The sequence below is a fragment of the Lontra canadensis genome, unplaced genomic scaffold, assembly GCF_010015895.1.
Source record: "Lontra canadensis isolate GAN:19392208 unplaced genomic scaffold, GSC_riverotter_1.0 scaffold1, whole genome shotgun sequence".
Taxonomy (NCBI): domain Eukaryota; kingdom Metazoa; phylum Chordata; class Mammalia; order Carnivora; family Mustelidae; genus Lontra; species Lontra canadensis.
In genome coordinates, this window is record NW_022630995.1 from 9386113 (window position 1) to 9411500 (window position 25388).

Sequence of the window (25388 nt, forward strand, 5' to 3'; positions counted from 1 at the left end):
AATTCTAGGTTGGTGGGGTTTTTTTCTCTCAACAGTTCAAATACTGCACTCCCCTATTCTTGCTTGCATGGTTTTTGAGAAGGTGGATATAATTATCTTTGTTCCTCTATAGGTAAAATACGTTTTCCCCCCTTTAGCTTCATTCAATATTTTTTCTTTATTTTTTAATTTCTGTAACTTGAAAATGATATACCTAAGTATAGTATGTATGTATGTATATATTTTTATGTTTATCCTGCTTAGTGTTTTCTGAGCTTCCTGGATTGGTTGTCTGGTGTCTGACATTACTTTGGGCCAATCATTACTGTTTCAAATATTTCTTCTGTTCCTGCCTCTCTTTCTTCCTTTTCTGGTATTCCCTTTATACACATGTTAAACCTTTTATAGTTTTCCCCAAATCTTTAGATATTCTGTATTTTTTTTCAGTTGTTGTTAGGTTTTCTGTTTATATATTCTCTAATGCAAATAATTTTTTTTCCCCTCAACTGTGTCCAGTCTACTAATGAACCCATTAAAACTATCCTTCTTTTCTGTTAATGGTGTTTTTTATCTCTAGCATTTCTTTATGGTTCTCTCAGGATTTGCATCCTTCTATTTACATTGCCCATCTGTCCTTACACATTGTCTACTTCATCCATTAGAGCCCTTAGCATATTCATTATAGTTGTCTTAAATTACCAGTCTGATAATTCCAAAATTCTTGCTGTATCTGGTTCTGATGCTTACTTTGTCTCTTCAAATTTTGCCTTTTGGTGTGCTTTGTAGTTTTCTTGACAGTTGGACATGACATACTGGGTAAAAGAAACTGCTTTAGATAGAATGTTAGTAATGTGGTGAGATATGGGGGAAGGGAAGTGTTGTATATTCTACAATTAGGTCTCAGTTTTTTAGTGTGTCTATGCCACTGGACTGTAAATTTCACATGTGTTTTTAAGTTTTTCCTCCCCTTCTGAAGTGGCCAAGAGTTGGTATTTCTCTTCTTCATATCTGTTAGACTCTGATAATAGCTGGGCAGGTTAGGCTCTAGTTAACTACTCTCTCCTGAGGTCAGGCCTTGATTATAGGAACAGGGTGTTCTGGCATATTTCAAAGTCATTCTCTCCCCTCCCTCCACTCCCACCCCTCACTTGCCAGAAACCTGGGATGACTTTTCTGAAATATTTGCTATGGGAAACTGGCAAAAACTCTTGGAGGCAAATCTTACAATATATGGTTCTCCCTGGAGTCTTTAACTCTCAGAATTGTCTGCACTGAGCCTCTAACAAGTCATCAATTATAGTTCAGATTTTCTTATCCCTTCACTCTTTTCTATGGTGGTTTCTGCTTATGAGTCTACTCAGGTAAGCTACAACTCCCTGTGTTTCCCTGTCTCTCCAGTCTTGTGGGCAACAGTTTGTTCTATGTCTTCCCCTCTCCTGTAGAACCAAGAAGAATTGTTGATTTTTGTCTGTTCAATGTTTGACTTGTTGTTAGGATGGAGTAGTGACTTCCAAGCTCCTTATGCGTGAAATTGGAAATTGGAAATCCCTTCAACTATTTTTTAATGACATGGCATCAAGTTGATACACCACTGAAGACACTTGGCTCTATACATGTTCCAGTTGCCAACGTATCTCTGAATTGTGTGGTACTTAGACCTTTACAGTGGTAATAAAATTAAAATGAGGTCTTTAGGGTGGGTCCTAATCCAATATGACCGGTGTTCTTCCTGAAAATGGAAATTTGGATACAGGTATACACATATAGAGAAAAGACCATATGAAGAGACATAGGGAAAATATGGCCATCTATGAACCAAGGAAAGAGGCCTAGAACAAGACCTTTCCCTCACAGCTCTCAGACGGAACCTACACCGCTGACTTAAGATTTGATTTCAGGCCTTTTGGCTCCCAAACTGTGAGACAATAAATTTCTGTTGTTAAAGCCACACAATTTGTAGTACTTTGTTTTAGCAGACCGAGCAAACTCATATAGGTTTAGAAGAATTGTTCACAAGTATTAAAAAATGCTTATTACAGATAAGACTTACTTAATTATGTCTATGTGCTAAGTTATTAGGAATATCTAAGCAATCTAAATATATCAATGCATTTAAGTTTTATAAAAATCCCTTTGAGATAGGTACGGTTATCACTTCATTTTTGTAGAAGAAAAAACCCTCTCTCAGAGAGATTTATAAAATTGTTCTAAGTCATCCAGTTTAGATTTAGATGGCTGGCCTGTGGAGTCTATACTCTTTTTTTTCTTTTAAGAGAGGGAGAGAGAGAGTTGGGGGGTTGGACAGAGGGAGAGGGAGAAGCAGAATCCCTGTTGGGTAGGGAGCCCGATGTAGGACTCTGAGATCATGACCTAGACTGAAATCAGGAGTTAGACGTTTAACCAACTGAGCCACCTAGGCACCTTATACTCTTAACACTACTTTGGGTAGTACCCATTGTCCAGAGAGAGAGAGAGTTTGCCAAATTGTAGGATTACTTATTTTTCCAGAATTTAGGAAGATCGCATTTTAATTGGTGAGTGTTAGTGCTTGTATTAATTTTTTGTGACTGTCATAATAAATTGTCACAAACTGGGTCACTTAAAACACAAATTTGTTCTCTCACAGTTTTGGAGAACAGAAGTCTGAACTCAAGGGCTACAGTCTCCATAGGCCCTAGAAGACATCTGGTTTTTTGCATTTTCCAACCTCTGCTGACTCTTTGCATTCTTTGGTATTCCTTGACTGCATTACTCCAGTCTCTGCCTTAGTGGTCACATTGTCTGCTGCTCTTCTGTCTGTGAGCATCTCCTCTGAATGCCTCTTGTAAGAACACTGCTCATTGGATTTAGGGCCCAGATAATCCAGGATGATACCTTCAATTTAAGATCTTTAACTTAATTACATCTCTAAAGACTTTTTCTTAAAAATGAGGTAACATTTACAGTTTCCAGGGATTTAATTGGATGTGGATACATCTTTTGGAGGGCTACCATGCAACACACTACAATGCTGTCTTGTATTTTTAAGTCAGTGTGCTTTTCTTGTGATCATAGTGAACCACAACCATTTAGGTAAACTAATGAGAAAATACAGTGACAAGAGGGGAGGAAAGGAAAGAAAGAGGAAAGGATAAGATGAGAGGAGAGGAAAGAGTTAGCTCTAGGGACAATGACCATTACGAACCACTCTATGTTTCAATATTTGCTACCAAAGTTGAATCCTTGTTATTTGAGAGTAGTTTAAAACAAGTGAAAAAGTTATGGATTTGTTTGGAGAAAATACGGGTAAGTGTTTGAATAAAAAATGGGGGAAAAGGATTTTTAAGGCAGCTGAAATGATCTATTTTAAAATTATAAGTCCTTCTAAAGAATATTATCGTAAAGAAATAGCAATTTAAGTCATCATCATAATCTTCAATTATGATCTTCAATAGATCTGTCTCCCTGCCTCTGTTTCTATGGCAAACGAATAACATTTCAGCATAGTTTCATACTATTACAACAAGACTAAGAAACAGTTTGTCATTGGCAAGCCTTGCGAATGCAAGACATTAGTGAGACTTCTGCATATGAATGTTCACATTAATTTGCCAAAACTCAATTTAAAATCCAGAAACTGAAATGTTATTCATAATAAGAAAGTTGGAACTTTCTTAAAAGCTTTTCACACCCTAATAATAATGTAACAATGAGCACGAGCAGGCAATTCACAAAAGAAGTCCTATAAACACTAAAAATAAAAATCAAACTCAGTAATAATCAAAGAAATGCAAGTTGCATATTTTTATCCACATAGTTGTAGTGATTAAAAAGAATAATTCTATCCAGAACTGTAAAATATGTGAATGAAAGGGCATTTTTATACTAACTGGTGGGATGTAAACTAGGACAAATTTTCCAAAGGGAAAGTCTTCAAAATGTGCAGATACTTTGACCCAACAAATTCAGTTCTAGGCAGTGTATCCTAAGGATATAAAACATGTGTACTCAAAGATGTATGCACAACGAGGTTTATTCTGATATGCTTGTATTAGTTACAAAATGAATCAATTTTGTGAAAAGCATATTTTATTTATGGATCTTATTCAAATATATATAATTCACATACTTATTACATAAAAATATCTGGCAATAAAAACATTAAGAATATTATCTAGAATAGATACTAAATTTATGTGAAACTTTTAAAGTATTTATTATTGTTTTTCATTTTTAAATAATTTGAACCACATGTAAAATAAATTAAAAAAGTATTTTGAGATATTTAAATACACTCTTTATTGGGTTCTTCATCATAGAAGAAAACAATATGTTAGACAGTGTTTTCTAAGTACATTTTTGAGATTTTCTCCACTAAATTTTGCATTGTGCATATATATAGTTAATAGAAAATACACATGGAGATTTTTTTTTCAGGTAAAATTTATAATTTGTTGCCATAGAGAAGAATAAATTTCTAAAACTAAAAACAAATTCCAATAATGTGTTCTACTTACTTCAAAAGGAAAGACATTTAAAATTTCCAATAGATATATACTTGGCAAGTTAAGAATGTTTAGGACGCTAGGCACCTGGGTGGCTCAGTCATTTAAGTATCCAACTCTTTATTTTGGCTCAGGTCATGATCTTGGGGTCATGAGATTGAGCCCTGTGTCAGGCTTCTCTCTGGGTATGGAGCCCACTTAAGAGTCTCTCTCTCCCTTTCCCTCTGCCCTCCCTACCTCCCACTTGTGCATGTGTGTACTCTTTCTTTCTCTCTCTAAAAAAGAAAAAAAGTGCTTAGGAATCAAAGAAATAAGATTAAATGAAGGGGAAATAGTCAAATATGAAAGTAGAGATTTTCTACTTTTCTTGCTACTGCCTGCTTTATATTGTAGAATAAGATACTTCAAGGACATTTCTTCACATTCAACTCAATTCAGTAAATATTTATTGAGCTCAGTCATCATGTTCAATAATGAAGAAGTTACTGAACCATAGTCACTATTTTCCAGGAGACCAAGCCTGGACCCTCTCATATTCAAGTAATTTCCAGATTCACACGAGAAACACTTCAATAGTAGTACTCAGAAACACTGCCTAGGCAATGTGACTCTGAAATTCTAATATTTTAGTTATTAGTTTTCTTTTGTCCATGCTGTCATGAGTGCCACTATAGGCAGAAGATTAAAGTTAAAATCCAATATTTTCTCAAAGTAAACAGTATGAAGGCTCTGTTCCTTTTCCTTCCTCAATAACATATTGCTTAGTCCTTTGGGGCTACTATAGCAGAATAACACGGACTGCACAGTGGATAAACAACAGAAATTTACCTCTCATAGTTCTAAAGGCTGAGAAGTCCAAGATCAAGGTACTGGCATGGTTGCCTTCTGGTCTGTGGACCCTCTTGCTGGTTCAAGCTGACTTGTTGTGTTCTCACATGGTAGAAGGGGCTGGGGATCTTTCTGGAGTCTCTTTATAAGGCACAAATCCCATTCATGAGGGCTCCACCCCCATAGCACTTCTGAAAGGCCCCACCTCCTCATACCATCATCTTTGGCATTTGGGATTTAACACATAAATTTTGAGGGGACATATACATTCACACTGTAGCATGCTCTAAGAAGAGCCATAAACATGACAGGTAGCTCTCAGGAATGGATTCTCTCTCAGTACTGGATATTGTGGTCTTCATTTACTTTGAACTTGAGCATCAAGTTGAAGGTGACCTTGTTGCTAAATAATGTATCTATACGTATTACATTCTCTGCTTCCTGTTAGGACACTGAGGATTTAATTTCTTATACCTCCTTCCAGCTTTACACCGATCCTTGCAAAATAATCATGTATCTTAATTTTAAGTACTTCATTTAACAATATTTGCATTAGAAAGAGATAAATGATTCCTATAGTGTCAAGTATTGACCTTGGATTGCATTTCTTTTCTGGTAAAATTTTGTCCCCTAAAGTTGCTAGTCATTTTACATTTTCTTAGAGGACTTTATTATCAAAATGGTTATATTTCCTAACAGAGCTTCATCAGAACCATTTTGCTGTTAAAAAAAAAAATGGGGGTGCCTGGGTGGCTCAGTGGGTTAAGCCTCTGCCTTCGGCTCAGGTCATGATCCCAGAGTCCTGGGATCGAGCCCCGCATCAGGCTCTCTGCTCCGCAGGGAAACTGCTTCCCTTCCTCTCTCTCTGCCTACTTGTGATCTCTGTCTGTCAAATAAATAAATACAATCTTTAAAAAAAAAAAATGGACCCCAGTATGCTTATGTTATACCCTGTCTGGGCCAGTGGCTCTAGGCCATAGCCACAGTGTTGGCAGTTTCAGACACTCTGTCTTAGGTCACAAACATTTTCCTTCTTAATGTACTCCTTGGTGTAAAGATGACTACCTCCTTAAACACTTTGTATAAGGTTACACAAAAGGCAAGTGTATGCAGCGATACATGCCTGAATATGTTTTTAAACAATCCACACTTACGATGGATAATTTTTTAGGTTATAGAAATAGGCAAAGAGCTAAGATACAAGAAAAAAGTAAGACACAAGCCAGAGCTCTCTAACATTTGACTACTAGGTGTTCCAGGAAAGACACAAAAAGAACATGGAGCAGGATGATATAAAAAGAAATAAGGAACCATAAAATTCCAAATTGAAGGAGCCAAGCTGCAATTTTTCCTCAGAATTTTGAAGAAATATCCCATTGCCATATAGCATCCAGTGTTACAGATGAGAAATCTGAAGATATTCAGGTTTTCATTTCTTTGCAGTTCCTTCTACTCTCTGGAAGATTTTAAGATCTTCTTTTTACCTTTGGAATTCTAAAATTTCATAACAAAGCACTTTTCTGTCAATATTTTTAAAAATCATATTGCTAGATGCTCTCTTTGCCCTTTCAATGTGGGCCCTATGGTTCTTTCGCTCCAGTAAGGTTTTGGTTTAGTTTTATTTTTTTCTTTTCCTTTTCTGAAGCTTCTATCAACCAGATGTGAGATCTCCTAGTTTTGTCTTTTATGTCTCTTGCTTTAAAAAAAGAAAATGTTTTCAGCTTTTTCAGTTTTTTTTATTTTTGAGAAATGTCTTTTATTTGTTTTATTTTCCAAACTTTCTGCTGATTTTCAAATAGTTAGTTCCCAAGAACTCTTTGTTTACTTTCGTTGTTTTTTGTAGTGCATGATTAATGACAATCAGTCTGGTTGGTATACACACTGGAGGGTATCATTTTTGTTATAGTTACTATTAGTCTCTGATCTCAGTTTTCTCTTTTTCTTCTGGGATTTTTTTCCCCCTGTTTATCTTGTTTGTCTTTCACATTGCTTGTCTTTTCACATTTTTTTTTAAAGCATGATGACTTTCAATTGCCCATTAAAAATCTGGCTGTGACCTCTGTGTTTGATTCCATTTTCAGCTGGCAGCCCTGTTAGTGATCAGAGAGCCAGAGGACTCAAAAAATATCAAAATACCAGACATTTGTTCTCTGGGATTCTTCATTTTCTCTAAAAGAAAAAAAAAAAAAAAAGAAGCCTTCATTCTCTTCTCTAAGAATTAGACTCCTGACTCCTCTTTCTCATATTCCATGAGAAGTGGAGTGTGTTGGTGTGGACATGGGATTGGGACAACTGTATGCACACCTTCAACCAATCCCACGTTTGTAGCCCATCATCTTATCACTCCTAGCATTGCTTTTCTGTCTATAGTTCTGTGGGATATGTTGCTTTCTTTCTTCTGAGCCCTTTTTCCAAGCATTTATCTAAGCTAAGGTCTCTAATGAGGTACTGTATCCATTACCACTCTTCCACCTGCTTTTCATTTTCCAAAGTTGTGTGAAATCTGTCATCCATTGACAGCCCTCTCCTATCTTTTAGTGATTTTGGTTTAACTGCATATTTCTTAATCATGAAGTATTTGTCAAGTACCTGGTTTGCTTATGTGCTCTGAAAGATACAAGAGAACCTCACGGGACAAAGACTTTGCCCTGAAGAAACTTACAATTAATGGAAGAGAAAAGACCAATACAAGTGATGGTGAGCTATGGACCGTATTATATAGCACTGAATTATGGGCCCCAGTCTTAACGGTGCTGTGGGAGTTCAGAACACTTGGACAGAGCTCTGGAAGGAAACATTTTGAACCTGTGGAAGAAAGCGAATTTACTGAAAGTACATATCATTGATTTTTCTAGGCCTTTACTCAGGAATATGACAACTTTATACACTAGTAAGGAGGCTGGCTAGTGCAAAGGTTAAATGTTGGAGTAGTAGCAACAGAAAATCAGTGCTTTATAGTTTAAACTTCATGTGATAATAATGATAACAAAAAAAAAATTTAAGAATTTATATGTTGCATGGAGGTTGAGTTCTTATAACTCTGTTGAATAGATAAGAAAAACAAAGTGCTGATAATTTAATTTGTCCTTGAGTAACAAAGGAAAGGATCCAAGAATCCAGCCTGGGGATATGGACCTCACTGATGTATGATCCGTGCCCCTTTTCAATGCATGTGGTCTATACCTAATTTCTGATGATAATTTACAGGTTCTGTTTCTTTTATGTAAGAATTCTTGCACATATCCAGAAATGTTACTAGCTGAATATTATAATGCATAATTGTGAAGCAGAGGCATGCTTGATATGAAATTACTTTGAGTCATATCTCTTGCAGGCTTCTTGAACCATTCACTTGCTCACTAATGCATTCAATATTTTAGTCCTTCTTTTCATGTAGGTGCTGAGTGCTGGGAATACACATATGAATGAGCCAAAGAGCTCATTTTATGTATGTAAAGGGATGATATTCATATTTCTTTGTTTTATATGATTCAAACAATAATTTTGTTTCTTTGGATTATTAGGGTTATTTCTAGCCCATGTTAGTTTTTCTTCTTTTTAAAATTAATCAATTTAATTAATTAATGAAAATTCCAGTATAATTAACATATAGCATTCCATTAGTTTGAGGTTTACAATATCATGATTCAACAATTCTACATTTTACTCATGCTTATCACAATAAGAATATTCTCAATCTCCTTTACCTATTTCATCCTCTGACCACCTACTTCCTTTCTGACAACCACCAGTTTATTCTCTATATTTGAACTGGGCTTTTTTGTTCGTTCATTTGTTTCTTAAATTCCACATATGAGTGAAATCATATGGTATTTGTCTTTCTCTGACTTCTTTCACTTTACATTATACCCTCTAGATCTATTCATATTGTTGCAAATGGCAAGATTTCATTCCTTTTTTATGGTTGTATAATATCTCTTATGTGGTGTATATATATATATATATATATATATATATATATATATACACACACACACACATATACATATATATATATATAATACCATATCTTTTTTTCATGTTGATAAGGATACAATTTGAGTGTATCCTTACATTCAGAGCAACAATCTAAATCACAAGAAGATAGCAAAACAAATTTAAAATACAGGAGATTCAACAGAACAAATTACATGGAATCTTCAACAAGTCTAAATGTCCTCACAAAAGCAACTATTGAAAAATTTTTTAAAAAATTGAGGCAAAGCTATGCGATTTGTGTACTACATCTTCTTTACTCATTCATCTACCAATGGACATGGGTTGTTTCCATATCCTGACTATTGTAAATAATGTTGCAATAAACATAGGGGTGCACATATCTTTTCGAATTAGTGTTTTCATTTTCTTTGCATGACTACCCAGTAGTAGAAATACTGGATCATATAGTTGTTCTATTTTTAACTTTTTGAGGACCAGCAGTGCACAATGGTTCTCTTTTCTTCACATCCTTGTCAACACTTATTTCTTGTGTTTTTTATTTTAGCCTTTTTGACAGGTGTAAGGTGATCTCATTATTGTTTTAATTTGCATTTCCCTGATGGTAAGTGATGTTGAGCATCTTTTCATGTGACTTTGGCCATCTGTATGTCTTCTTTGGAAAAATGTCTGTTCATGTCTTCTGCCCATTTTTAATCAGATTGTTAGGTCTTTCTTTCTTTCTTTCTTTCTTTCTTTGGTGTTGAATTGTGTAAGTTCTTTTTATATTTTGGGTAGTAATACCTTTTTGGGTATATCAATTACAAATATCTTCTATTCAGGGAGCTGTCTTTTTGTTCTGTTGATGGTTTCCTTTGCTGTACAAAAGCTTTTTATTTTGGTGTAGTCCCAGTGTTTAATTTTGCTTTTGTTTCTTTTCCCTAAAATGTTATATCTAGAAAGATGTTCCTATGGCTGATGTCAAAGCAATTACTACCCATGTTTTCTTCTAGGAATTTTATGGTTTGAGGTCTCACATTTAGTTCTTTAATTTGTTTTTTGAGTTTATTTTTGTGTATGGTGTATGGTGTAAGAAAGTGGTCCAGGTTCATTCTGGGGCATATAGCTGTTCAGTTTTCCCAACACCATTTGTTGAAGAGAATTTTTCCTGTTGTGTATTTTTGCCTCCATTGTCAGAGATCAATTGACCATATAGTCATGTGTTTATTTCTGGGATCTCTATACTGTTGTATTGATCTATGTGTCTATTTTTGTCATTATATTGTTTCTGTTTTGTTTTTTCATTAAAGTCTACCTACAATCTGAAAAGCAGAGTTCACTTTTCCCTCTTCCTGATAACTCTCAGCAAGAATAGCCCTATGGCCAGGTATTAGAGTTAGCAAACATATCCCAAAAGTATTTTTTCCAAAATATTTAAAAACTGTTTTGGATTTAGTAGAACCCAAAACACAATGTATTCAGAACATTTTCCCTCTTGATTTTTAAATCCTGACTCATTTACATGTAACTCAGTGCTATGTTATTTGGGAGAGTGGTTCAATGTTCAAGATTTTTCCTGAGTTTTTGGCATTTATTTTTTCTCAGTGCTAACTTCAAGTATCCCCACCCCACCCCACTCCATCTAACCAGGAAATCTATTATATTTACACAGACCTAGATATTCAAGTTTTGCTTAAAACCAAAAATGCAGAAAGTTTGAGGTCAAAGATATATGTTCATGGCCCTACTCCATATCTGTCCCTTCCTATGAATGAAGAATATTTCAGAAAAACAAGGGGTAGGGAAGGAAAGGAAGGACAATTTCTTTCTACTAATGTTTTGGCACATATGTGTTCTGCTGCATTTTCCCCACATGCAAGTGTGATCATGAAGACGGAGCAGAACATTCCTTTTCCTTGAAGAATATACTGGCATGGGTATTTTTGTTGGAACCTGGTCTTTTGCAAAAGCTATGCTGAATCAGAAGAAGAAACAGTGGTGGAAAGTTTCAGCCTCATTCTGTCTTCTCCTCCTTTCTATCCCCAAGGAGGGGGGAAACCCGCAGAGAATATGCAGCACATTCCAAGAGAGTCGATCATTATTGTGTTTTAGCAGTCCTTCACACTTGAGAAGAAATACCTAAATTAACCTGGTGGAACCTGCAGTTTCATATCCTTTTGCCTTCTAGTAACCCCTATTATTACTACAGCCATTGCCATTGTCATTACTGCACACATTGCACTATGCTTTCAAACAAAAGCCTGGCTCCCATTTCCGAAAATGTCATAAGAATTAAGCTCTCTGTAAAACTTTAAGGAAACATTTTAAAACGAAAACTGCACAGGTTCAATCTGAACTTCATTAATGGCCTCCTTGAAGCCAAACATAGTCTTGCGAGGCCTATTAGTGTGATTGGAGATGCTGAAGGCCTGCATAGTTTCTTAGAGTCCAAAAATGCCTCCCTCAAGCTGGCTTCATTCCCTGAACTAAGTTGTTTGAGGCCTTTTCTGGGTCCAGGTAAAATTCACATCTTATTTTTTCCCCTTGATTCTGTCAGCTAAGAGAAAATATAAGATAGCACTGCCCTGCTTGGAGAATTAGCAGTCAGATGAAGGGCCTTCTTTATTGGCAGGACTGAGAGGTTTTCTGCTTCCTTGTAAACAGAATGTCCTGACGTTGCCCTGTGTGCATGCATTTATGGTTCCTTAATTAAAAATTTAAAAATTCCCTCATTCTATGGCCAAATACATTACAAGGGATTCATGGGAAATAGAATTCTTCAGGCAGCCTGGAGTGTATCTGCATCTTCCTGGAAAGGAAAATTTATGAAGGGACTTCTGATCCTTAGGCTTAAGGATCACGTCCAGTGATGAATAGTTGAATTTCCAGCTCTAATAGTAATGACTTTCATTTACTCATTCAACCAATACTCATAAATGAATTTCCATGTACCAAGCACCATCCTGGGAGAATGGTGGTGAGCAAGACAGACTTTTTTATAGATTCCTCAAGGAACTTGCAATAGAGTGAGGGAGACAGACCCAGAAACACATAACTTTTTAAATAATGCTTTAGGTAATTCCTTTTAAAAAAAAATGAAAACTTGAAATCAGGTAACATAATGCCCCCAGTTTTATTTTTGTTTTTCAACATTTCCTTAGTGATTCGGGGTCTCTTCTGATTCCATACAAATTTTAGGATTACTTGCTCCAGCTCTTTGAAAAATACCAGTGGAATTTTGATCGGAATGGCATTAAAAGTATAGATTGCTCTAGGCAGTATAGACATTTTAACAATGTTTATTCTTCCGATCCAAGAGCATGGAATGGTCTTCCATCTTTTTGTGTCTTCTTCAATATCTTTCATGAGTGTTCTGTAGTTCCTCGAGTACAGTTCCTTTACCTCTTTGGTTAGGTTTATTCCCAGGTATCTTATGGTTCTTGGTGCTATAGTAAATGGAATCAATTCTCTAATTTCCCTTTCTGTATTTTCATTGTTAGTGTATAAGAAAGCCACTGATTTATGTACGTTGACTTTGTATCCTGCCACATTACTGAATTGCTGTATGAGTTCTAGTAGTTTGGGGGTGGAGTCTTTTGGATTTTCCATATAAAGAATCATGTCATCTGCGAAGAGAGAGAGTTTGACTTCTTCATTGCCAATTTGGATACCTTTTATTTCTCTTTGTTGTCTGATTGCTGTTGCTAGGACTTCTAATACTATGTTGAACAAGAGTGGTGAGAGTGGGCATCCTTGTCGTGTTCCTGATCTCAACGGGAAGGCTGCAAGCTTTTTCCCATTGAGGATGATATTTGCTGTGGGTCTTTCATGGATAGATTTTATGAAGTTCAGGAATGTTCCCTCTATCCCTATACTTTGAAGCATTTTAATCAGGAACGGATGTTGGATTTTGTCAAATGCTTTTTCTGCATCAATTGAGAGGACCATGTGGTTCTTCTCTCTTCTCTTATTGATTTGTTCTATCACATTGATTGATTTGCGAATGTTGAACCATCCTTGTAGCCCAGGGATGAATCCCACCTGGTCATGGTGGATCATCTTTTTAATGTGCTGTTGGATCCTGTTTGTTAGGATCTTGTTTAGAATCTTAGCATCCATATTCATCAGTGATATTGGTCTAAAATTCTCCTTTCTGGTAGGGTCTTTGCCTGGTTTGGGGATCAGGGTAATGCTGGCTTCATAGAAAGAGTCTGGAAGTTTTCCTTCTGCTTCAATTTTTTGAAACAGCTTCAGGAAAATAGTTGTATTTCTTCTTTGAAAGTTTGGTAGAATTCCCCAGGGAATCCATCAGGTCCTGGGCTCTTGTTTTTTGGGAAGTTTTTGATCACTGCTTCAATCTCGTTACTAGATATCGGTCTATTCAGGTTGTCAATTTCTTCCTGGTTCAATTTTGGGAGTTTATAGTTTTCCAGGAATGCATCCATTTCATCTAGGTTGCTTAGCTTATTGACATATAACTGTTGATAATAACTTCTGATGATTGTTACTACTTCCTTGGTGTTAGTTGTGATCTCTCCCTTTTCATTCATAATTTTATGAATTTGGGTTTTCTGTCTTTTCTTTTGTATTAGTGTGGCCAATGGTTTATCGATCTTATTGATTCTTTCAAAAAACCAGCTTCTAGTTTCATTGATACGTTCTACTACAAAGCTGTGATCACCAAGACAGCATGGTACTGGCATAAAAACAGACACATAGACCAGTGGAACAGAGTAGAGAGCCCAGATATGGACCCTCAACTCTATGGTCAATTAATCTTCGACAAAACAGGAAAAAATATACAGTGGAAAAAAAAACAGTCTCTTCAATAAATGGTGCTGGGAAAACTGGACAGCTATATGCAGAAGAATGAAACTCGATCATTCTCTTACACCATACACAAAGATAAACTCAAAATGGATAAAAGATCTCAACGTGAGACAGGGATCCATCAGAATCCTAGAGGAGAACATAGGCAGTAACCGCTTCGATATCAGCCACAGCAACTTCTTTCAAGATATGTCTCCAAAGGCAAAGGAAACAAAAGCAAAGATGAACTTTTGGGACTTCATCAAGATCAAAAGCTTCTGCACAGCAAAGGAAACAGTCAAAAAAACAAAGAGGCAACCCACGGAATGGGAGAAGATATTTGCAAATGACAGTACAGACAAAAGGTTGATATCCAGGATCTATAAAGAACTCCTGAAACTCAACACACACAAAACAGATAATCATATCAAAAAATGGGCAGAAGATATGAACAGATACTTCTCCAATGAAGACATACACATGACTATTAGACTCATGATAAAATGTTCATCATCACTAGTCATCAGGGAGATTCAAATTAAAACCACATTGAGATACCACCTTACACCAGTTAGAATGGCCAAAATTAGCAAGACAGGAAACAACATGTGTTGGAGAGGATGTGGAGAAAGGGGAACCCTCTTACACTGTTGGTGGGAATGCAAGTTGGTACAGCCACTTTGGAGAACAGTGTGGAGATTCCTCAAGAAATTAAAAATAGAGCTTCCCTATGACCCTGCCATTGCACTACTGGGTATTTACCCCAAAGATACAGATGGAGTGAAAAGAAGGGCCATCTGTACCCCAATGTTTATAGCAGCAATGGCCACAGTCGCCAAACTGTGGAAAGAACCAAGATGCCCTTCAACGGATGAATGGATAAGGAAGATGTGGTCCATATACACTATGGAGTATTATGCCTCCATCAGAAAGGATGCATACCCAACTTTTGTATCAACACCGACGGGACTGGAAGAGATTATGCTGAGTGAAATAAGTCAAGCAGAGAAAGTCAATTATCATATGGTTTCACTTATTTGTGGAGCATAACAAATAGCATGGAGGACAATGGGAGATGGAGAGGAGAAGGGAGTTGAGGGAAATTGGAAGGGGAGGTGAACCATGAGAGACTATGGACTTTGAAAAACAATCTGAGGGTTTTGAAGGGGCGGGGGGTGGGAGGTTGGGGGATCCAGGTGGTGGGTATTGGAGAGGGCATGGATTGCATGGAGCTCTGGGTATGGTGCACAAATAATGAATACGGTTACGCTGAAAAAAATAAAAAATTTAAAAAAAATGAAAGCAAGATAACAGGATGTAATGTAATGGGGTGTGTGTATGGGTGGCAGGTGTGGCAGTTATTTTACATATGGCAGTTAGGGAAGGACTTCCTCAGGGACTGGCATTGAAGAGGTATCTAGATGCAATGAGAGAATGAACCATGGCATACCTAGGAGAAATCCATTTCAGCATAAAAACCAGTGCCCTGAGGTTGGGATGAGCCTCATATACTTGAGGAGAAACAGAATTCCCAGTCTGGATAGAGGGATAAAAACAGGAGAAAGTATTAGAAGATGAGGTTCAAGTATGGGAGGTATTGAATGACTGACTGATTGATTCTTTGCCTCTCACTGTCTTATCAAGGCTAAAATATATCTCTTGCTCCTTGATCTTGGGATTGTCCAAAAAAATTAGATGACTTTCTTTGGCTAATGGCAAGTGAGCAGAGACAACATGATGGCAGTTCTGAACAGAGGATTTAAGAGGCTTGGCACATTTCCATTTCTACTGCAGCTAATTCACTGGTCCCAGGTGAAGGAGGAGAGAGGCAGGTCGAAACTTCCAAATTGCTTCAGCCTGAACAGTTCTGCTTCAGGAGTACCTGGTTAAAGCAAATCCACTAGCTCACTCACAGATCTGTGAGAATAAATTATTGAAGTCCTTGAGTTTTATGGTTGTTATTAATGCAACATTACTGTGGCAATGGCTGACCAACACGGATACCTGATCATTTAAGACCTTGGGAGTTAAAGTCAGGCATTCCTATAACTGTAATGGAAAGCCAATTGGATGGTTTTAAGTTAGGAAATGACACAAACTGAGTTAAGTTTTTCAAAGATTATTGTTTTAAAAGGTCTTCACTTTCTGAAGAATAGACTATAAGAAAAAAGTGGTATCAGGCAGTTCAGGAGCCGTGATTCAAGAGGAAGATGTTGGTGGCCAAGATACTCCCTTGTTTATCAAAATAAAGTAAAAATAGTAAATTCTGATTTCTATCTTAGAAACTTGGCAATTATATTACAGTCAGTGCCATCAAAGGCATTGATTTGTTCTGTTAGAGATCTCTGCTTTACAACTAGTTGGAGCATTGCTGTCCCCTCATCATGGGTCAATCTAGTAGAGTTATTTTGTTTTTTCACAGCAGAGCCAAGGGAACTAACTCACAGTTTGAAATTAGGAAGAATCTCTTCTGATGACAATTTTTTTTTGTTAAATGACAATTTTTAAGTAAAAAGGGACAAGTCAGGGCATGGGAAGAAGAAACCAAATTATGTTGTTGGTGCTATACTTTCAGGCCTTAAGAACTAAACAAATATAATATGGTAAGAAAAAAAAAAAACAGGAGAGAGAGAGAGCCCACTTTATCACTAAGAACAGATAACGCATGTCTACCTAATGTCTCTCTAACTAATCATGAGCAATAGTAGTCTTAGATCTTCCTGAGGTTTCTGTTCACCCGCCAGAAAGATGGGATAACAACTGCCTAACCTGCTTTTTAGTTTATCCTGAATATATTCATATACTAAAGTACTTTAAAGAAAAGTATAATGTACTCTATCTATGGAAAGTACAATTATAAAACTTGAGAACTAGTCAAGGTCTTTGCTAGTGAAAGATAATTAGTACTATACATGCAAAAATTCCTCCTAATTTACTTCAAGTGCTATAATTACTAACATACCTAGGGAATTTCCATTTTTATTGAATGGAGGTTAGAATAATTCTGAGCAAGTGTGAACTATTGTGTCTGCTCTTATGTTTAAATTTTGAGCTAATATCTCCTAACACTGTGGCAGAAAATACACCAGACTTTAAGGGTGTGTTGCTGTTGTGGAGGTGTTAAGGAAGGATCTGAATTGTTCCAGACAGTGAAATGTAAAAGCTTTTTTTTCCCCTCTCAGAAAGAAAAGAAAAAAAAAAATCTACTAAAATTACAGATAATTCCCCAAGTCTAGTACTTCACCCACAGCACACATGAGTTGTCTGTTCTAATGTTTTTGCTAAAAGAGAAACAAGGAACAATGCGAGCTCTCGTGCATGCTTTTTCAATCTCTCCCACCCACTTCTCTATAATCCCCACATCCTCTGAGGGAAAAATTCTCCTCCACTTAGAAAGACAACTGTAAAATCTTCATGTGAACTGACATTTGCTAAACCAAACTGCCCACTTATATTTTATCATTTGGTCAAAAATATTCTTGATCTTGTGTTCCAAATTAAACGAAAATGAGGTCTAAGTGGAGAAGTTGGGTCAGGCAGCAAGGACACCGTCCAGAGGAATGTGACCTGGCCAGCTGGCTGTCCTTCTCAGGTAATAGGGAATTTCAGACTTGCCAGCAGAGTTGACCGAAAGGCGGAAGTGTTTCTGCTTTTCCTTTACCCTTTCATGTCCGATAAGGCAGAAGGGAGTTTTGGAGGGAGACCACCATCTGGTTCAGGGGTCAGCCTTCTCACTTTGCTCTGTATTTATGGCCTGTTATTGTGGCCCCTAGCCTTGTATGAGCTTGACAGTGGTTGTTCTGGTGAAATAGCAACAAGCCCTTCCCCTCCTCAGCGTTCTGGCCATCCCATCATCAGACTTTGTGGGAAATGATACCTGTGTAGATCAAATACTTCCTTGACAGCTGAGATATTCATAAGCTCAGGTGTTGCCATGACTACCGCTTCTCACTGGCAGCTGGAGGGCAGCTAGGGTGGCACTGGATGGCTTTTTCTTTTAAGATATTAAGAGTTTCACACTCCTGTCCCAACTGAGTTATTTCTTGATATCATGTTTGTTTTGACTTTTTTTTTTTTTTTTTTGCCCTTATATTGCTTATAGCACTTCATGAGCTGTGGCCTTTAAACTTTAAGGAGAATGTATACACAATTTTCTGTGTAAATGAGTATGCATATTGTGGAAGATTGAGGTTCAGAAGATTTCATGATATTTTCAAAGAGATCTGTGAGGCAAAAATGGGTTAAGTACTATTAGCCTTGCTAATAAAGGTGTCACTCATATAATGCTCCAGGATGTTAGCCTTAAGCCATTAGGGCACGATCTGATCCACATTCCAGTGTGATATAATAAAAGCTGGAGCAGCTACCAGTTTGCTCAGGGAATTGGGGACACCTAACTACTTTTATACCTGACCTTTGTATCCCCTTTGGGTTTCACATTCTAGAATCCTTTAACTTAAAACCTAGCTATTCTTTTTAAGCATACTGTCTTATTACTGATAGGTTATTTGACCAATCTATTGTTTGGATTTGAACCTTCTTTGCATGAGGATCAAAAGAGGGGAAGGGAATTGGGAAGGGCTGGGGAGGGGCTGAGGGGAACAATGAGAAACTAGAAATGTTTCCTTTGTTTTTAATTAGGTTTCCTTGATGTCGCTTCCCAGATCCGAATCCAGAACCACAGATTTCAAGGTTCCAGGGCCTTGGAATATGTGGGGAAAAAATTTGGACTTGTAATAATAAGTTTCGGTGGTTCTAAGAATAAAAAGACCTAAGACCTATCTTTCATCTACTACTAATTGAAAGACTCCATTCCAACCCTCCAAGCCATATGGAGCCTGTTTCTTTCAATGTCTAACAGATGAAATGGGTTACTTCCCTCTCTTTACGTGGATTGACTTGACTGGCCCCAGAAGGCATCTGCTCTTGGTTTGGTGCTTTCTGTTGTCTAGTTTCCTGAAGATGATCTTTCCTTTCCAGGACTACTTGGACTATAAGAAGGTTGTATCTTGGCTTCTTCCTATCTTTGCTCAATCCTCCTCTTGAAATGCTTTATCAGACAAGATCTGACAATAACTCTCTTTCTGACCTCCTGAAACATGTCTGTTTAGCTGGTTATATCATCTTTTCTTGATCTTCTCTTTGAAAGTAATCCAGTAGATGGAAGAGCCCCAGATTCTTAGGCATTTCCTGCCTTTAGATATTCTAGAAATATAATTTAGCACTTCTCAATTTTGTTAAAAAAAATTTACAAACACCCAAATGAGCAAAGTTGGCATAATAATCAAGATTGTTGAGAAGCTAGGAGGAAAATGAAAAATCACTTTTTCAAAATGTATCACTAGAAAAAATAGGGTAATAATTCGGCCATCTAATTTATTCTCCAAAGGGAAGTGAGTCCCATATCCCATGTAATGACTCCTCAGTCTATGAAGGCCAGGCTAGAAGTAATCTCCGTTTAGATGCTAGTTCTTATTCTGTCATGTTGACTATGAATTTCCTTGGGTCTTAATTTTTAATTATTTGGACCTAATGATTTCTTAGTTAGAAGACTGTGACTACTGTAACTTTTGTATCCTTTAGATAGTCTTTAATATAGTAGCATTCTCTTCAACACATAAGCTTCATATATGCACAATAAATCATAAAGAAGGCATATTTTTGTTATCTTCTGCAATCTAAGTACTTTGTAAGAGTAAGCTACTTTTTGAAGTTATATTTTTGCCAAGTTCCTAGGTTTGCCATTTAGGACACTGAACCATGAATAACAATTTGGTATCTATGCTAAAATGGTTAATCAGTGTCCAAGCAAGACAGCTAAAATAAGTAGTTGCTTCCCATCTTTGAGCATATGTCATGACTAAACTGCTCTGAATGAGTTTGATTGTCTGAGAGATGTCAACTGTGAGTGGGCCAGATATGAGGCTGCTGTAAGAAAAAAGAGTGGACAGCTTAGGGTCTCAAACCTTCTCACCAACTGAACCAGATGCTTGTATCCAGACCTCAGCTCTGCTCCTTCTCATGAGGACCTGAAACTCTGAAACTGAGGTCTTATGAAATGGTTATCAATTCTTGATAATTGTTTGATAGTGTGTTCTTATAGCAGGATTCTTTTCCTTTTCTCCCTTCTCCTGTCTCCTTTTTTCCCTCCTTCCCATGCATCATCATCATCTCTTTCTCCTTGCTTCCTCTCAGTTTGAAACCTGTTCTTGACATTTTAATTTTCCATAGCCATTCTTATTATGTTCAGGGAAAGGCTTAAGAAACTGTTTTAAAGATATATCATATCTGATCCAATAGGAAGGTCTCCAAGACACAGAAACTAAGGCTGACAAGGCAAACTGGGGCAAAGTTTTAGCATATTTTCACACTGCAAATAAACAAAATCCTTTTATCCTGAAAATGCATTTTTCCTCTAATAATCCAAACTTTTATTGCTTTAAGTCCAACATCTCTTGGGATTCTCTGTTTAATTAGCTATTTTTTATGCTGACCATGAATCTTTGTTTTGTTGTAAATTTCTCCTTTCTCTTTTCAGATATCCTTGCTGGTCTATCATTTATTCTTCTTTGGATCACTCTCCCATCTAATACTTCAAAATTAGAAATCCTTTTTATTTCACATTTTTAGTAACCTGTATGATCTTTAAAATATTTTTTTCTTGAATTTATTTTCCCTGAGATCTAGTTCATGCACTGATTGTAGAGGATATTTTTCTTCAGAAGCCCACCCTTTCCCAAATACACTTATCATAGCCTTTTGTGTCTCCTTTACTCATGTTATTTCCTTCACTTTCTGTTCTTCTCCAGTTAGGTACACCAATCTCAGTCTACACAATTTCTTGCAACTTCCTTTCTCCAGGAGATTCTCATAACACTCTTTACACACTAGGACTGTAACAATTTCGTTATGTGACCTATTTCTTGCCGAAGTTTCTGTGGCTCATATGATAATAATTTTTCACTAATGCATGACACAGAGTAGATTTTCAAAATATGTATTGATTGACTATATTAACATTAAATTTCCTTTTTTCTATTTTCTCATTTATATATTTAATAATCACTTTGGTATACTATAGCTGGCTCATACTAGCTTGTGAGAGCTGATTGTTAAATTTTCAAGATTTTTACAAACTATTGATACAAAAAAATCATATAAATGTTATTAAGTCAATTAAATCAAAAACAGAGGTAATAAATACTTAAAGCTCATCACTACTTAATTATTTCATTATATTTTACTATTGTCTATGCTCTTGAGATTACTTACATCTATAGAATCTATATCGTAGGAACACTATAGATGGTGTGCTACTGTGCATTTCTTCCCAACGGTGAGATTAAAACTGATGATGGTGGGAGTATTGCCACAGGAGAAATTGGCGAATGCAAATTGGGTCTTGGTTTATTTTGTTGATTTTCTAGACATAAGAAAATGATGGAGAAACTGTTAGTAATGGTGTCTAAACTTAGAAATGTGTTGTATTTGTAGTGGTTCCGATGTGAAAAGCACCAAGAGTTGAGGAAATAAATTTCCTGTATTCAAAAACTACAATCTTACTCAACCAATAAATTTCTTACATAACTGATGAACAAGTGAAATTCCAACATACATCTTCATCAATTTCACTTTTGTCTGATTCATTGACATAAATAAAAATATCAACCTTCAGTCATGTCTAAACTATACTTACTCCTCAACTCCCCAACTGCAACCATAGGTTTGGTTACAGAAACAAGAGTTAGACAAAAATCAAAGAAAACATTCATTCTGCAAGAATTAATTAGTTACATAGAATTTAAAATAAGTTTATGGATTTTAATTATTTATAAATTGCTAAACATCATTTATATCAATATATTTATAATAAAGGTACATAAGTACATATATTTATATGCATACTTTTTCCAGATTTTTCTCCAGACATACAATATTCAATTATTCACCTTTTCTTCCACTTATTACCTAGTCTTGTTTTCTTTTTATTTCTTTAAGTAAGGTATTTCCATTTTCCTTATAATATTAACTATCAGTATACAGCCATCTAAAGAATACTACTAATTAACTATTAGTATTACAGGCATCCAAAGAATACTATGGGGTAGGTAATTAAGAGTGGCAGTATATTTTTATGGCATTTATATTATCTTCCTTCAGAGAACAATTAATATAGCAAATGCTGGTATTCGTGATGATTTCTTTTTCAAGAAGATTGTAACCAGTTTTTATTCAAAATTATCTGTGATGTTTGTGCATCTGGAATTACTGTACACCTCACCTGTAATGGTGCCTGTTCAGGACAGTATTTTTGTGTAAAGAGAGAAAATATAGAAAGTGGGTATAAGTGCATAGCTCTAGAACAGCAAGAGGCAACCAGGCAAACTTTCCATTCAATATTAAATTTTTTTTTTAATTTTATTTTTTATAAACATATATTTTTTTTTCCCCAGGGGTACAGGTCTGTGAATCGCCAGGTTTACACACTTCCCCACACTCATCATCAATATTAAATTTTAATAACTTATCCAATAATTGACATTTTAGGTTTGTTGTGTGAATGGACAAATTCATTTAACTTGATACCACATATTTTATTAATTAACACTTTACTGTCATTCTGCTGGTAATTCTAAGTTTTGGGTGGCCTGAGTCTTACAAAATTTTGGGAGCTCCCTGTGAAGAAAAAGAATACATAATTATGTGTAAAATATTAAGTTACAGAGGTGAATATTTATCTAAAATAAAAATACAACAAATTACAAATTTTACACAGCTGACACATAGCATAAATGTCATAACATCTAGAAAAATAACACAATTCATAGCTTTCATATGAAGTCAATTTTGTAAAAACATCTTTTATATGAAGGATAGAAAGATAATTTTTTAGAATGATTAATAAAAATTGGTTTTTATGACTAATAGAAAATTTTCTCTCAGCTTCATAACTTATAAGAAATGTCATGTAAATTTTTAGGATTGTTGTCAAATCTGGAAAAACCTCATTCATATTTCTTTCATATATGAGTGGTGAGATTTCAAGTTTTTTTGTGTGTATAATGATTATTTATAAATTACTTTGAATTGGTACTCTTTAACTAATGTATCATTGATCTCCTCACTGTAGTGACATTTAAGTTTTGTATTTTCTTTGTCAATGTCAGTGTTTTATGTCAAATCAAATTGGTGAAATATAGTAATTCAACAAAGAAAGAGAATGAGCAGTTATAGTCCATCAAAGGCAAGCAGTCCGGTTTGAATGGAGTGCAGTGTGCAGATAAGACAGGAGGAGGCAGAGGCAAAGAGGCAAAAAAAAAAAAAAAAAAAAAAAGTCTGGGAGCCAGAGAGGAGTAGGGAAATAACATCACTTCCTGGAAGGAGCTTGAAGAACAATCATTAAGAGGTCTGCTGATGGATCATTAGCATATGGAAGGGCAGTCTAATGAAATGTTAAGAGCATTATAGAGTCAGACAAAGCCTAGTGAATCCTAGCTCTGCTACTTACTAACATAGGACACCTTGCTACCAATAACTTAGGATATATAGAAATGCCTGCAAAACACAAACCTATCTATATCCCGCGAAACCAAACTAACCCATCTCAAGTTGCTCTTAGCCAGATCCCCAAAATGCTCGTGGCTCTTCCAACACCACCCAAGATAAGGGGAAGTGTGAGAGACAAGAAATTCGAGGGGCAAGAGTCAGTGGTATTCATCAATTGCAGTGAAAATTTTATAATTTTTTTTAATACATTTCTAGGGCTTCTCATGCAGCCTTAGCATGGACAGTGCAAGGGAGAGACCCCGAAGATTACATTTTATCAGGTCCACAGCAAGTGAGGCTCTGTTGGCAAAGTCACGGTGGGAATGGTACTTTGGGTGTTTCCTATACAACCATGAAATCCACACGTCCAAGGTGGAAATTGAGGCTTCTTCTCAAATGCCTGCACTCTTGCCTTTTTCATCCCGTGTGCTTAGTAGTAATATCACCTTTCTCTGTGTGGCACAGATCTGTCTTTTAGCTGCCATAGAAAGTCAAAAGTGCTTGTTATGGGACAACTGAAAAGAGATTCCAGAAATCACTGTATTCGTTTGCTGCTTCTGGCAAACTTCAGTTGATTGGAAAAGGCAAGGGGCTGTGGCAGGTCCGCACTAACATATTGCCTGTAATACAGAGTTGCTTTTAAAAACTCAACACATTTTTTCAGGACTGAGGAAGAGATTTTTAAAATAGGAAGCCAAAATTTCTTACTTTCCAAAAATTAGGCAAACAGAACCATATTTTTATAAATGAAAAACAATGTCTGCAGTTTTGTGCTATTGGAGTACATGCTGAAACTCACAAATGCTTGTTATAAAAGGCTTTTATTTTATGATATTACTGCTCCTCTGTGTTCTTACTTCTGAATGTATTTTCTTTCCTCTACCAGGCCAGTGCTTGTTAATCCTGGCTGTAAAAGACAGTCACGGGAGTACGTTAAAAAAAAAAAAAAAAAGCCCATTTCCTAGGGTACCCCTCAAGTATTTGCAACTTAAAAACAAACAAACAAACAAACAAAAAAACAAGGGGAAAAAAAAACCCTAAATAAGTTTGACCCACAAGGAGGGCTGAGAGTCAATGTACGAAACAAACATCCATCAAGGTTATCTCTAGGCTAAGCTTGAGTGGTTCCATTACTGTGCTTAGATTTAGAAAGAGGAAACAGAGTCAGGCTTCCTTGTCCCAGTCTACTAGCATTATAGCTCCACCTACTGGGAGGACAGGCCTTAAAATACCAGTATTTACTCTATTTTTCATAAATACAGTAAGTAGGCTTTATTTCAGTTACTGGCAAAATAAATTCAGTCTTGATTAACAGCTACAACAACAACAACCAAAACAATTACTGAATACTGTTTGGTAAAATACAGCTACCAAATCCATGTTTTATAAATTAAATAGAATTCCTAGTTTTTTGTCCATGGTCAAAGGTAAGGCCGACTTGGATAAAAAATGTATTTCTTCAAACGCTGACGTTATTTGAAGCAGGTATTGCATTCTGTCTTTGCTTCATACCTCAACCCGATATTTATTCCGAAGAATTCCAACCCATACTTACTGATGCATGAAACAATTTTATCACGGGAAAATAGTAAATAAGATACAAACTTGCCCTTGGCTCCCGACCTATCCAATACACCTTCTTCCTCTAACAATCCGTTTTGGAAAAAGTACTCTGACTTTGATCTTTGCTGTTTTGATAAAAATCAGTTTTAAAAGTCCTCCAACTTTCAACTCTACTGTTGGGGGAGAGAAGAAACGACAGTCCGTCTTTTCCCTTTTCCCTTGGGCCAGAGCACAAGGGACTGA